A 13912-nucleotide genomic window follows, 5' to 3' on the forward strand; every position below is an offset into this window, starting at 1 on the left:
GTGTTCTATAATGAGGTGTTAGTCGTAATGTTATAAAATACTAGATTTTCAATATATTAATTAGGATCATTCATTTTTACATTCATAAATAGCACTAATGTAGCACTATGAATGTATGTAGACAGCCTACAATACTGCAGCTTGTTCCCATCTACAGCAAGAAGTTTTGCTGTTTGTCCTGCATCAATTCACTAAACAGTGAATTGTTATCATAATGAAAAAAGTAAAGGAAGAGTATGTAGCAGATTAGTTTCAAATTAGTTGAGTTTGAATGGATTTGTAATTCAATCTATGTGAAATTTATTGTATTAAAGAAAAAAAATGAATAGGCCTGGATTCAGACTGAAATTGCCATGAATCCATTGTTACCAATGGAGCCATTTTAATATGAAACATGTTAGGATGAGCCCACCAGTTTTCTGTAAAAGTCGGGAACAATTTCTGCATTTATGAATCCTTTACTCAGCCTAAATGGTTAGAAGTGCATCCTCAGCCGTTCGAGCAAAGTGGCTCCTGATAGGCTGTGGCTTAATTTGCATTAGTAAATAAGGCATTGACCCACAGTATTAGTTCTCTTAATGACACCAATCCTATTTCTCTTACTGTTTCTCTGTTAGTAATGGGAATAATTTGTAGTTCATAGAAATAGAGCCCTGAGCATAATTTCATTAAGTATACAAAAAGAATAGTGGGTTTCCTTACCGTTAATGCTGGTAAATTATTACTATGAGAAATTAAATGTAATTTTTGCTGATTTCTTGCCATTAATACAAAAAATACATTTATGAACAAATTGAACCTGAAGCACTGTTGGAGAAATGTGAAAAACCACCTGGCATGACTGAAACTCATATAAACATATTCACTTTTTCTAGTAACTATGAAATATATTTTTCCAAAAGAGTAGAAATATATAGAGATTCTTCAGCAAGTTTCTGGGTATTGGCAATGTAGATATAGAACTCATAATGTTAAAAACCATGGGAACAGGGTTAGAATGATTTCCCTGTGGCATCTGTGAATTGTCTATGATTCGTGTGTCCTTTGTTGAACTGACAAAGACCTGAGGGAATATTATTACATTTTATTACATATTATTACATATTACAGTTCAAAATAAGCTCCTAATTTAGCCAAGCTCTTAAGCAAGTATGTGTGTGTCTTTTATTTGATACAGCAGTTAAACCTGTGCTCAAATACTTTTGATTTCACTGGGATTTAAGAAAATACTTAAAGTTAAGCAGAAGTCAAAAAACAACACTCCCCCCAGCCCCTCCCAACAAAATGAATAAAATAACTATGTGCTAGAGAGGAAAAATGACACAGAATTACTATAAAGATTCCTCTAGGTACCTTTATAGTTAATCTTGCACTGGAATAGCATATGCAGCAACATCGAAACCCATCAAACAATACTTAAGCAGCTGGAGAAGGCAGCTCTGTCTCCTCGGGGAGCTTAGGGGAAGTTACCCGCTGAACCTTCAGTGCAAAGCTGACTAAGGGAGATGGCTAATGCTGCCTTTTTGCTCACTTAGAGCTGAAAAGCTCATATACTCACCAGTAAACATGGGCTTAAATGTGTTCCTGAATCAAGACAAATCACAGTAATCTTGTACTGACATTACTGTGGATGGGCTCTTGGCTAGAAGTTAACAGTGAACCAAATACAGGACCCGACTTCCTGTCATCCTATTGCAGATTAAGACTTGAACCATCTCTGATGTTTTCTTCATCCTCAAAAGCCTGAAGTTAAATTGACGCCCAAAATTATCTGTTAGATATATTTAATTTGGAGAACATTTACTTCAAAATGCTGTACCTAGAAATAATATTTAGAAGAAACTGAGGGATTTGTATGGTTATACTTTTCTCCCTTTGGTTTCTATTTATAGCTTCTGTCTGCCAACAGCTTCTGTCATTTATTAACTTTTCCTCAAATGTTCAGTGTTTTCCATGCTTAGAGACTTACTTAAGAGTAATTTAAATGCTTGAACTAAATTCTAGGGAAGTGCAATATTATAATTTTCTTTCATGGGAACATGAAATCCTTATGAATGTTATTCGGCCTTTAAAATGTTTCCCCCTCTGTTTTCTTGTAAGAAAGATGGGATATATGGCTTCAGAACAGCAAATCAGACATTTTGGACATAGAGATATAACCATTTTATCATCCACCTTTACAACACTGAAATAATGAATTTTGTATCAGGTTCTTTTATATAGAGAAATTAGTTTATGCATAACAAATAATTCTGCTGTTAACATAGAAATTAAACAAAAAGCATACAGGTGGTGTTGCTAATAGCTTTTCTGTCTGGATTTGCTGTGTGTGATGGCTGAACTCAGTTTTACATGAGAAATACATTATTTTGTTAAGCTTATATAATGTTATTTTATTAAGCTTATATGCAACAGTTCTGAGGGTTTTTTAAGAATTGCTTTCTTGTTTTGGTCTTATTTTTAAAAATTATTTGCTATTAAAGAGAACTAGCATACAGATATTCCTGTGTTTTGTCTCATATCTAGTCGTGTTTGACTTTAAGTCTGTCTTTGGGTGACTGACTTTATAAACCTCATGAGTTTTCAGCCGATAGGATACTCCCATCACAGAATCACAGAATCACAGAATGTCAGGGATTGGAAGGGACCTCAAAAGATCATCTAGTCCAATCCCCCTGTCAGAGCAGGAACACCTAGGTGAGGTTACACAGGAAGGCGTCCAGGCGGGTTTTGAATGTCTCCAGAGAAGAAGACTCCACAACCTCCCTGGGCAGCCTGTTCCAGTGTTCCATCACCCTCAATGAGAAGAAGTTTGTTCTCAAATTTAAGTAGAACCTCTTGTGTTCCAGCTCGAACCCATTACCCCTTGTCTTACTGTTGGTTGTCACCGAGAAGAGCCTGGCTCCATCCTCGTGACACTCACCCTTTATATATTTATAAACATTAATGAGGTCACCCCTCAGTCTCCTCTTCTCCAAGCTAAAGAGACCCAGCTCCCTCAGCCTTTCCTCATAAGGGAGATGCTCCACTCCCTTCATCATCTTGGTGGCCCTGCGCTGGACTCTCTCCAGCAGTTCCCTGTCCTTCTTGAACTGAGGGGCCCAGAACTGGACACAATATTCCAGATGAGGTCTCACCAGGGCAGAGTAGAGGGGGAGGAGAACCTCTCTCGACCTACTAACCACCCCCCTTCTAATACGCCCCAGGATGCCATTGGCCTTCTTGGCTAAAAGGGCACAGTGCTGGCTCATGGTCATCCTGCTGTCCACCAGGACCCCCAGGTCCCTTTCCCCTACACTGCTCTCTAATAGGTCGTATACTGGAACCTGGGGTTGTCCCTGCTCAGATGTAAGACTCTACATTTTCCCTTGTTATATTTCATTAAATTTTTCCCTGCCCAACTCTCCAGCCTGTCCAGATCTCGCTGGATGGCAGCACAGCCCTCTGGCATGTCAGCCACTCCTCCCAGCTTGGTGTCATCAGCAAACTTGCTGATAGTGCACTCAATTCCCTCATCCAAGTCGTTGATGGATATATTGAATAGTATTGGTCCCAGAACTGACCCTTGAGGCACTCCACTAGATACAGGCCTCCAACCAGACTCCACCCCCTTGACCACGACTCTCTGGCTTCTTTCCTTCAGACAGTTCCCAGTCCACCTCACTACCCGATCGTCCAGTCCACACTTCCTCAATTTAGCCGTGAGGATGCTGTGGGAGACGGTGTCAAATGCTTTACTGAAGTCAAGGTAGACCACATCCACTGCTCTGCCATCATCAATCCACCTGGTTATGTCCTCATAAAAGGCTACGAGGTTGGTCAAGCATGACTTCCCCTTGGTGAAGCCATGTTGACTGCCCCTGATGACCCTCTTATCCTTGATGTGTCTTAAGATGGCACCAAGGATAAAGTGTTCCATCACTTTCCCAGGGATGGAGGTGAGGCTGACTGGTCTATAGTTGCCTGGGTCCTCCTTCTTGCCCTTTTTGAAGACCGGAGTGACATTTGCTTTCCTCCAGTCCTCAGGCACCTCTCCCGTTTCCCACGACTTGGCAAGGATGATGGAGAGCGGTCCAGCAATGACTTCAGCCAGCTCCCTCAGCACCCGCGGGTGCATCCCATCTGGACCCATGGATTTATGGATGTCCAGATTGCTTAACTGGTCTCTAACCCAGTCCTCATCAACTGAGGCAAACTCCTCCATTGCCCTGCCTTCCTCTGGGGCCTCAGGGGTACAGGGCTCCTCAGGACAGCCTCCGGCAGAGTAGACAGAGACAAAGAAGGCATTCAGTAATTCTGCCTTCTCTGTATCTTCTGTCACCAGGGCACCCACCCCATTCATCAGTGGGCCTACATTGCCTCTGGTGTTAGTTTTATCTGCCATGTATTTGAAGAAGCTCTTTCTGTTGTCCTTGACCCCTCTCGCCAGGTTTAACTCTAAGGAGGCCTTAGCTTTCCTAGTTGCCTCCCTACATCCTCTGACAACAGCCTTATATTCTTCCCAAGTGGCCAGCCCCTCCTTCCATGATTTGTAAACTCTCTTCTTCCACTTGAGTTTGCCCAGCAGTTCCCTGTTTAACCACGCAGGTCTCCTGGCTCCCCTCCTTGACTTCCTACTTGTTGGGATGCACTGATCTTGAGCTTGGTAGAAGCAGTCCCTGAATGCTGACCAACTGTCTTGGGCCCCTTTACCTTCAAGCAGCCTTGCCCATGGGATTTTCCCCAGCAATTGTTTGAAAAAGCCAAAGCTGGCCCTACTGAAGTCAGTTGGCCCTGCTGAAGTCAATAGATAGAACTAATTAGAACTTAAAAAACCCCCCACAAAACGAATCAGATTTGATCATTTTCATATTGTGACTGCGAAAGAAAATATGCTGACAATTTAGCTGTTACATAGTTATAAATCAAAGAATAACAGCACAGTTAAACTTGCCCATGTTTTTTAATGTTATCATTCAGGTTAGGACTAGAGTATTGGTATGTATATACCGTTCGGCTGATACTCAGCAAATAACATGGGTTTTATCAGTTCACTGGCAATACTTGAGAAAACCACCAAAACTTCTAGATGTCTCTCTCCTGAAATTCCTCATTTAAGCAAAGCATGAAAGCATATGCTTAAATCCCATAGGACTGCAGTATTCATTAATTTTTATCTAATGCTTTGGTGCTTTGACATATCAGAGGCAAAATAAAGTTAATTTCCGGAAAGAAATGAGTGAAAATAAAGAAAATATCCCCACTCAGTCTCATCTAAAGTAAAGCAAAATAAACTTGTGTGCAGAAGAAAAAAAGAATAAGTGTAAGTATTCTGATTACTTGAAAACATAGGGAAAGGATTGTTGCTTGCGTATTTTGATTAATTATTCCAAAGGTACATTAAAATAGCCATTAGATAATAAATATAAGTACAAAATGCAGTACTCTGAGGAAGGGTGTATTTATTAAGTAGTGATAATCAGAATGATTTAACGGGATGCAGCTCAAGGATGTGTTGTTTTGGGTGGCTGATAGCCTTCAGTCTATGTTTTACTCACAAGAAGTGCTTTAGACATGGCAATGAACAGGGAAGCTGTCCACTATCTTTAGATTATTGATCATGTGCATATTTGTATGCATCAACTCACAGGCATGTGCGTGAACACTGCAACTGAATGCGTTTGCTGTATGTTCACACACACTGCACACATAAATAGTATGCAAATATAATAATCTAATCTTTTTATCACTGATGGGAAAAATATTATTGATCGTAGCTGAAATTTGCTATAATTATACAAGAAAATATAGCTCAATCTAGTAATAACCTCATAAAAAGGGTGACACAACTCTTTTTAAATTATGTGTATACTTTGGTGCTTTGTTGAGCCAAGCTCAGAATGCTTGAAACCCTGAAGTAAAATGGAAGTAGCAGCCTAGGACTGACTGGGAGCTACATGGGTCATAAGGAACTGGAAAGAATTTGGAAAATTTAAGAAAGAAAGTACAAATCTTTACTACAGCATGTGATACCAAAACTTTCAAAAGACTTTAGTATTAGCTACAGTGCGGGGAACATCTGATTTAAACAAAGGGGCATTTTGAAACAGTATGCAGACTTCATAAAACCTATGTGGTTACTAGGAATGCCTTTAAATGTTTATATTTTTCTTGCAGTCACCTGCAGCTGTGATGGTACTTGGCTTTAATATTTGTGATTTTATAAATTAATCCCTAATTCAATTATACTTTTGCCTTGTCCTCAGTGGGACCAAAATTTAATTCAAAAGACAGGTTTTATTAGTTGAGACCTTCTACTCCCTAATCCTAAAAGGTTTCAAAATCCCTTGTTTGGTATAAACTAGAGGGAATCTAATTCTCAATAAAATGATTCACAGTTCTGTATATCAGGAATGCACAGATTTGTGGTGATGGTTAACAGATTTTCAAAAGCACAGGTCTCATGCATACTATTTATGCTGTCAACTCTGATTATTGTCCATGCATTTCAATGTAAAAACCAGTCAGATCTTTCTTCTGTAAGAATTGTTTGCCTGGATGCTCACTGTCATTTTCCGGTCCCTAGCCTTTGTGCTGGCACAAAGGTGCAGCAGGTCAAGTCAAGCTCCCTCTGTACAGTAATTTTTTGAAAGCATTTGCTTTTTTTCAATACTCCAAAATAAAACCTGAAAAAACTTAAATTACTCTCCTGAACATCCAAGTTACAGCCTCAACACTGGTGATTTTCGGGAGGGTGGTCCTGCCCTGTTTCTTCCAGATGTGCAAAAAAAGCACCAGCCAGGTCATCGAACAGCTGCACTTAATGGCTTTGGCCTCCGTGGCTATTCTGGCTCCAGTCCTCCAGGCTCTCCAGGTCATGACTGGAGAAAAATTGCCCTCCAGAGGATGATACAAAATATCTGAGATTCTGGCTGAGTCACTCTTAATGGAAGAGGCGGCTTAAGAACGAACCTAAAATTAGATGATATGGAAGGATAACGTCCGCTTGGGATCCATATAAAAATCTTTCCTCTTCCCCTCAACACTTTGGAGAAACTGACTTTCACAAGAAGGAGAAACTTTGGCTGGTGTTGCGAAAGGCAGTAACAGCATGAAATAAAGCCTAAGTAACAGGATAGAAAAGCACTGTTTACCCTGTAACAACTTCCAGTGGTGCTGAAGGAATGGTGGTCTCTGTCATTCCCCCCTCAGCACAGCCTTAATTCCTCCTGTTTGTTCAGAGAGGAAGAAAAGGAGCACTGAAAGCAACTCCCTAGGTGCCCCTGCCATGAAGTTAAGCACTTTTTAAACAAGTGTAAAATAAAGAACAGCTTGCAAAGGTGGCATGTAAATCAAAACCTGTACTGAAAAGTGGCAGGATGCTTTTGTTAACAAAAGGTACATATTTATGGAGTTATGTGGTTTTCTTCCTCACTGTGCTACCTGTGGTTTGGGGTTTTCTTCTCTTTCAGCCTTTTCCCAGAGGAACATCAGGCATATGAGCCCCACTGAGGGGTGTGGGAAAAAGTTAGGCACAGAATAGGAAGTCATCGATTTGTAGCAGCTCAGATAAAGGGGAAGGTGCCAACGAAACACAGAGGAGGGCTCCAGCACCACCAGCCCAAGCTTTTCTGCAGTCACTGGGTCAGCTTCAGGTGTGAGGGCTGTGGAGACTGCAGTGGAACGAGGAGCATCCTCTGGTGGGCTGCGCTCAGGAAGGGAGCCAGAGTCAACGTGGGTGTTACAGATCAAGTTGGTGCTTGCATCATAAACTGCCAATGAGAGTGATGCTTAGCCCTAAGTCTAAGACACTTCAAGCCTCACCTTTCACAGTAAAATCATGTTTTCCCCATCATGGAAGACTGTTGAGACATTGAACAAAACGTTTTACAAGAAGAGTTTAAGAGAAACAACATTTCCTAAGACTCACTGCATTGCTTTCAAATCTTTTTAAGGCCATTCCTTCTCACTTCTTTCTCATACTACCTATATCAGAAACCAGAAAAAAAGTTCAGCTTGTCACTTTTAAATATGAAAACATTTGAGTTTCCTCCTCTTTCAAAATCTGTTCAACTCCACAGCATGAAAAAGTATTGCTAGAAGCTCATACTCCAAACCTAATGCCTTATCTGGTAGGACAGATCCTGTCAAGATACTGAAAACCACTAAGATTACATCATTTATTTTAGTCATTAGGAAAACTGCTTCCAACCCTCTTTTCTCCTGCAGGTGAGCAAGACTTGGCCACACTGTGAACATACCTGTTGCACACTGGTGGCTGATCTGGCTTCTTCCCAGGTAAAACCTGTGACACAGTGACTCTGACAACATGGCTGGTACTGCTGGGAGCAGCCCGCCTGGCTTCCCCTCATTCTGGGGCAGAAGGGGCCACTTCACCCTGCAGACCTCACCCCTACTATAGCTGTACCTCCTGTGGAGCTATGCCCCTTACTCGTGACCTTGGCTCACTTTCCTGGTGCAGGGGAATTGTGTTTAGGAGGAGATAAGCTGGTGGGAGCCTTTGGGACACCTGCTCCTGCTTGAGAGGCTGGGAATGGCCAGCCTTGTTGGGGATAAGTACTCCGGTCTCCAGCTGAAGCAGCTTCATAGAAGACCCAGTTGAATGTCACAGAAGCAAGGAACTGGGAATTAGGAGACCACAAAGTCAGTGCTTGAGGTAGGAGGGAATGGCTATTTTGTTAGTGAGTACTTAGGGCAGCGGTGTCAAACTCATTTTCACTGGTGGCCACGTCAGCCTTGTGGTTGCCTTCAAAGGGCTGAATGTAATTTTAGAACTGTACAGTCAACCATGGTTGTACAGGCAACCGCGAGGCTGATACGGCACCTGGTGAAAATGAGTTTGACATCCCTGTCTTAGGGGATGGGTACTATCCCTTTGCCTTTGTGCCCTTGAGGGAAGAAAATATCTTCAGATCTGTGATGTGTAGATTTTTCTGCTTGTCTCAGGTGGGAAGGACTTCTCGTTTCAGTAGAGAGCTGATTTAAACTTCTCTGCCTCAGTGGTGAAGGGGTAGTGTCAGACATGAGCAGTCATGCTGCTGCTGTGCTTCAGATACCCAATTTGGCAACCTCATGCAGAAGTTGCCCTCATTTCCACTACTGCCATGGGTCATGGTTTCATTACCCCATACCATCCCTACATCCTTCTACTTCTCTGCTGTATTTGCTTCTTCTAGTTTGGTTGTGAGAAAATATATTTCTAAAAATAATACCTGTCTGTGCTCCATGTTAATTCTCACTTAGAAATTGTTAGTGCAAAGCTGGTGTCTGCAGAGAAACCTGAACTTTACACCTTCCCCTGCCATTTTCTTATTGCTCCTACTGCCCCTCAGAGTTAGCACCAAATAGGAATTAACTTAGTAAGCCAAGAGCTGGGATTTGCATTCACTGTTTAAAAGTAGTCTCCTGCAGAGAAAGGTAAGTGGATGAAGGCTATTTCTCCTTTCCACGCAACACAAGGCCTAATTCAAGATGACCAAAGGGTTTGTCATTCAAAGCATGCTGACTGTGTTGTTAGAAGTGGCTCGTCCCAGGACAAGGAAGGTAGGGTAGATAAACTTCTTGGGTGCTTCTGGTTGGGGACCTTGCCCTCAGGCACATCGAATGCTTGCAGATAGGTCTACGTGTGCAGCTGTCTGCTGCAGTAGCATCACACCCACTCACATGGATTAGAGCCTTTCCCTGCCAGAGCCGTCTGAAGTGCGAGTTTCCAAGGACAAACTGAAGCAGAGAGTTTTTTTGCACAAAAGGTGAGATTTTGGAGGACGCGGGATGGTTCACCTCAGAGGTATTACGGTTAGTGTGAGGATTTTTCTCACTTATGAACACCTATCCATGCTCAGCTGTACAACTACAGCTCTGCAACAGGAAGAGCCCCTGTGCTGCAAAGTGCCCCTGAACTTGGCTGCTGGGACAGTGGGCAGGTGCCTGGCTGGGGGGCAAGGGAAGGAGATCATGCGGTGCTGCTTGACCCAGCCATGTTTGCCTCTACTGGCACGCAAATGCCTGCTTTTCTGGAAGCCTGTTGCTCCCACGAGCAAACGAAAAGGACAATGCATATCACTTCCCTGTCAGGGCTCCCATGCCAAAAGGAGCAACGTACATGTCAGGGGCTCAGCAGCATGTGTACCTGTGGGCATTCAGCTCCATCCACCCATGGCTCATTTCCCTGGCACATGGTGCTCCCAGCAGCTCTGACCCTTTTGCTGCTCGCCCCTGCTTATGAGCAAGGAGCCTGTGCTACATTAATTCCTGTGGGATACAAGTTGTAGTTTTTGACACCTCTGGTTCCTACCCCCTGCTAATGCCTGAGGCCTGTGCGTGTGCCTGAATGCACGTGTGACCCACACCGGAGACACAGCCAGTGACGTCCTTGCAGAGCAGATCTGGAGATAGTTTGGTGTGTGCTCTGATGTTCTTCTAACCCAACAACTATGCAATCCATACCTGGGTGTTTTGAGGGTGAGGACTCAGTGGTCTGGTCTACACTGCTCTTGAAGAGTGGTTTGGAAATGGCTTTGTGTATGCCTGCCTGCTGGGTTGCTGGCAGGCAGCCTATTTGGATACACTTGGAAGCATACATGTTGCGGTTGAGACGGACAAACGACATAGACCAAGTTCTTCCAGGATGAAAGTAGTAGATGCCATTTATTGCCACAAGTGCATTTTTATACAGTTTTAACAATTCATGTGTCTCTTCACTGTTGGTTACAAGTTACAGCAGTAACATCTCATTGGCTAATTTTGCTATCATCAATGTTACTCTTCTACTCCCTTCTCTCTCACGGGTACACCTTAATATCTCTGGATACTCCTTTACTCCCATCTTTCTCACGGGTAGGCCTTAATATCTCCAAGGCTGATCTCTGTTTCCATGCCCTCCATCAGGGAATCCACGGACCCACCATAGTCCTCCACACATACCCAACAACTGGATATCTTAGACCTCTCAACATGAATGCCATGCACGTCTGCAGAGAGAAAATGATCTGGATATTGGCTGTGGAGCTACTTTTATGCCGAGGCTTTTGGTTTATGCTATTGATTCAGGCAGGGGAAATTCTGCATGATCTAGAGGACGCTTTCCTGTCATACATAAGGCTAAGCTTGTATGATGTGTGGTGTCTGGAGAAAGAGCAGTTTGGTTCAGAAGGCAATGCTGGGGCATTCCTCAGAGGGCAGTTCCCAGAGCTGGAGGAATGACAGTGGGGCAGGGGACCCAGGGAACACTCCATGTCAGGGCAAAGATTTGATGGCAGCTCACTTAAGCACGTGGTTGAACACAATCATAGACTCACAGAATCATAGAATGTCCTGAGTTGGAAGGGACCCAAAAGTGAGTCATTGAGTCCAACTCCTGTCCCTGCACAGGACAACCCCACAGTTCACACCATGTGTCTGAGGCCTTGTCCAGTCTCTTCTTGAACACTGTCAGGCTTGGGGCCGTGACACCTCCCTGGGGAGCCTGTTCCAGTGCTCCACCACCCTCTGGGGGAAGAACCTTTTCCTCATGTCCAACCTAAACCTCCCCTGGCACATCTTCCTGCCATTCCCTCGGCTTTTGTCTTTGGTTGCCAAAGAGAAGAGACCAGCGCCTGCCCCTCCTGCTCCCCTTGTGAGGAAGCTGTAGACTGCGATGAGGTTGCCTCTTCTCCAGGCTGAACAAACCAAGTGACTTTAGCCACTCCTGCTATGGCTTCCTCTCCAAACCCTTCACCAACTTTGTAGTCCTCTTCTGGACACTCTCCAGTAGCTTTATATCTTTTTTCATACTGTGGCGCCCAGAACTGCATGCAGTGCTCCAGCTGAGGCCGCGCCAGTGAAGAGTAAACAAGACATGTTTAAACCAACTAACTCAACCTATCGCTTTCCAACAGTTACATAATTGTCTGGAGGTCGGCACAAACTAGCTGCAGTCCATCCTGCTGTGATTTTGACCTACACAGGGGCTGGTTACCTGCACTGCAATCACATCTCTTTAACAGGTGTTCATTCCAAGGGACAAAGCTCTTACCACAGCCCATGTCACAAGTTCTCCAAGAGATGGTCATCTCTTACCCCCGGGGAAGCCTGAGACCTTGGCTGTCGAAGTTCATGTGGCTTCTACGGCGGTTTTGGAAAAATGCTGGAGCTGCCACTACCCTCAGAGCTCAGCTACAGAACAGAGCTGAAAAGAGGTGGCACTGGCTCCTGTGGCTACACCGGGTCCCAGTGCCAGCCTCTGCTCTGCTTTGTGTTGATGGGGTGTGTGTGTTCTGGGCTAGCTCAGTCACCTCTGCTTTGCAAGGGGAGGTGCAGATGAACCAACTTGGTTGTGGTCTTAAAAAGCTGTGCGCCAGAGAGACAGCCAGCCTGTATGTGGTGGATCCTGGGGGGCCTCTCTGACAACCTGTGCTTCTTGGAGATGGTGGCAAATTGTTCAGCAGTCTTTGAAGTCAATGTTTTTTTCTTGGCATAAACTTGCTCTGGTTTCAGGAGAAATCCCTTTGCAAGGGGTCAGGTGAGAGCTGAACCCAGTCTGAGCAAGAGCTGTCAGAAGAGATTTGTTTGTTATAGTATATTAAAGGGAAAAATGTGTTCTCAAGCTGGTAACAATGCGTTCGTCCAAGAATAAGGTCCTCATGCTTGTCTAACCATCTGTAGTGAAGAGAATATCGATGTTAAAAGTTGTTGTTTGTTGTTTTTTAATATCTACTTCCAGTAAGATTTTAGCCACCATATTTATGTTGTTCTAGTCACAGGTTTTAGACCTGCAGCAAGTTTTTTCTGTGCTTTCAGTATTCACTATCTTATCTGATCTTCACTAACAGATGACAAATATTGATGCTTGAAATGCTGCATTTTGCCAGATCTCCTCCAGAGACTGCTTCCCGCTTGTCTCTCTCCTCCATCTGGCTCCCCTGTGCTGCCATTTCAGGCAGGCACATTTTGCAGCCCCTCCAAGATGTGCCTGGGGCAGAGGTTCCTCTCGCCTCACCCCTGCTGCTGTCCCAAAAATAGAGCAGAGGCTTAGGAAGGAAATGTCAGGGCTTGAGGTTCCTGAAGGAGGCAGGGAGAGAAAAGGCAGAAGATGCTGAAGTCATCAGGCGAGCAGACGTGGGCAAATAATGACATTCCAGAAAAACTTCTCGCCAGCCGAACAGGCACCCTCCTGGCCTCAGACTGGGAGGTGCCTTAGCTGGGCAATGGCCTGAATTCACGAGGCTGGAGGCTGAAATTGCTGGAGCAGCGTATCTCGTACATTGTTAAATTGACTAGCTTATTAGCAGTGTTTAAAAAGATGTCCCATCTTTAGTTGCAAAAACCCATGAATGGTAAATTGTGGAAAAGTAAGCCTGCAAAAAACAGCTGCAAATGATTAGTCAAAACAATAGAAGTCGTCACTTGATGCAGTCTCATCTGTCTGCAGGGCTATTTGCCTGACCTACTGTTAATATGCAGAGATTATTTTCGTAACAGTCCCTCTGTAAATTATTTGACAGCAAAACTGAGCTTTGCCCTGCTTAATGTATACCAAGTGAGCTGATGCAGGAAACACATGCTGTGTGGTCTGCCGTGCATCCAGATAAGAGCTGGAGAAAATCGGGGTGTGGATGGATTGTTTGCCCAGAGCTTGGAAGGCTCTAGAAGGAGCACACATGGTCTCTAAATATCGGAAACAGGAGGAGGCTACATGGGTCTCCCCATTTGTGATGATGTTCCTTGGAGACAAACTGTGCCATGGGGATGATCTGGCAAAACCTAAACATTGCTTCTGTAAGCAATGTGTGGGCATTAATGCCAAACGGTCAGCGCAGGGTAATGCTCTATTAGAGACGCTGCTGCTTTGAGCCGTGGCAGTGGTGGGACAAGGAGGGAGCGAGGCTGCACCTCCAAAACCTGCACAGAGAGCATCGTATTGTCTCGCTGCTCC

The sequence above is a fragment of the Caloenas nicobarica genome, chromosome 2, assembly GCF_036013445.1.
Source record: "Caloenas nicobarica isolate bCalNic1 chromosome 2, bCalNic1.hap1, whole genome shotgun sequence".
NCBI lineage: Eukaryota > Metazoa > Chordata > Aves > Columbiformes > Columbidae > Caloenas > Caloenas nicobarica.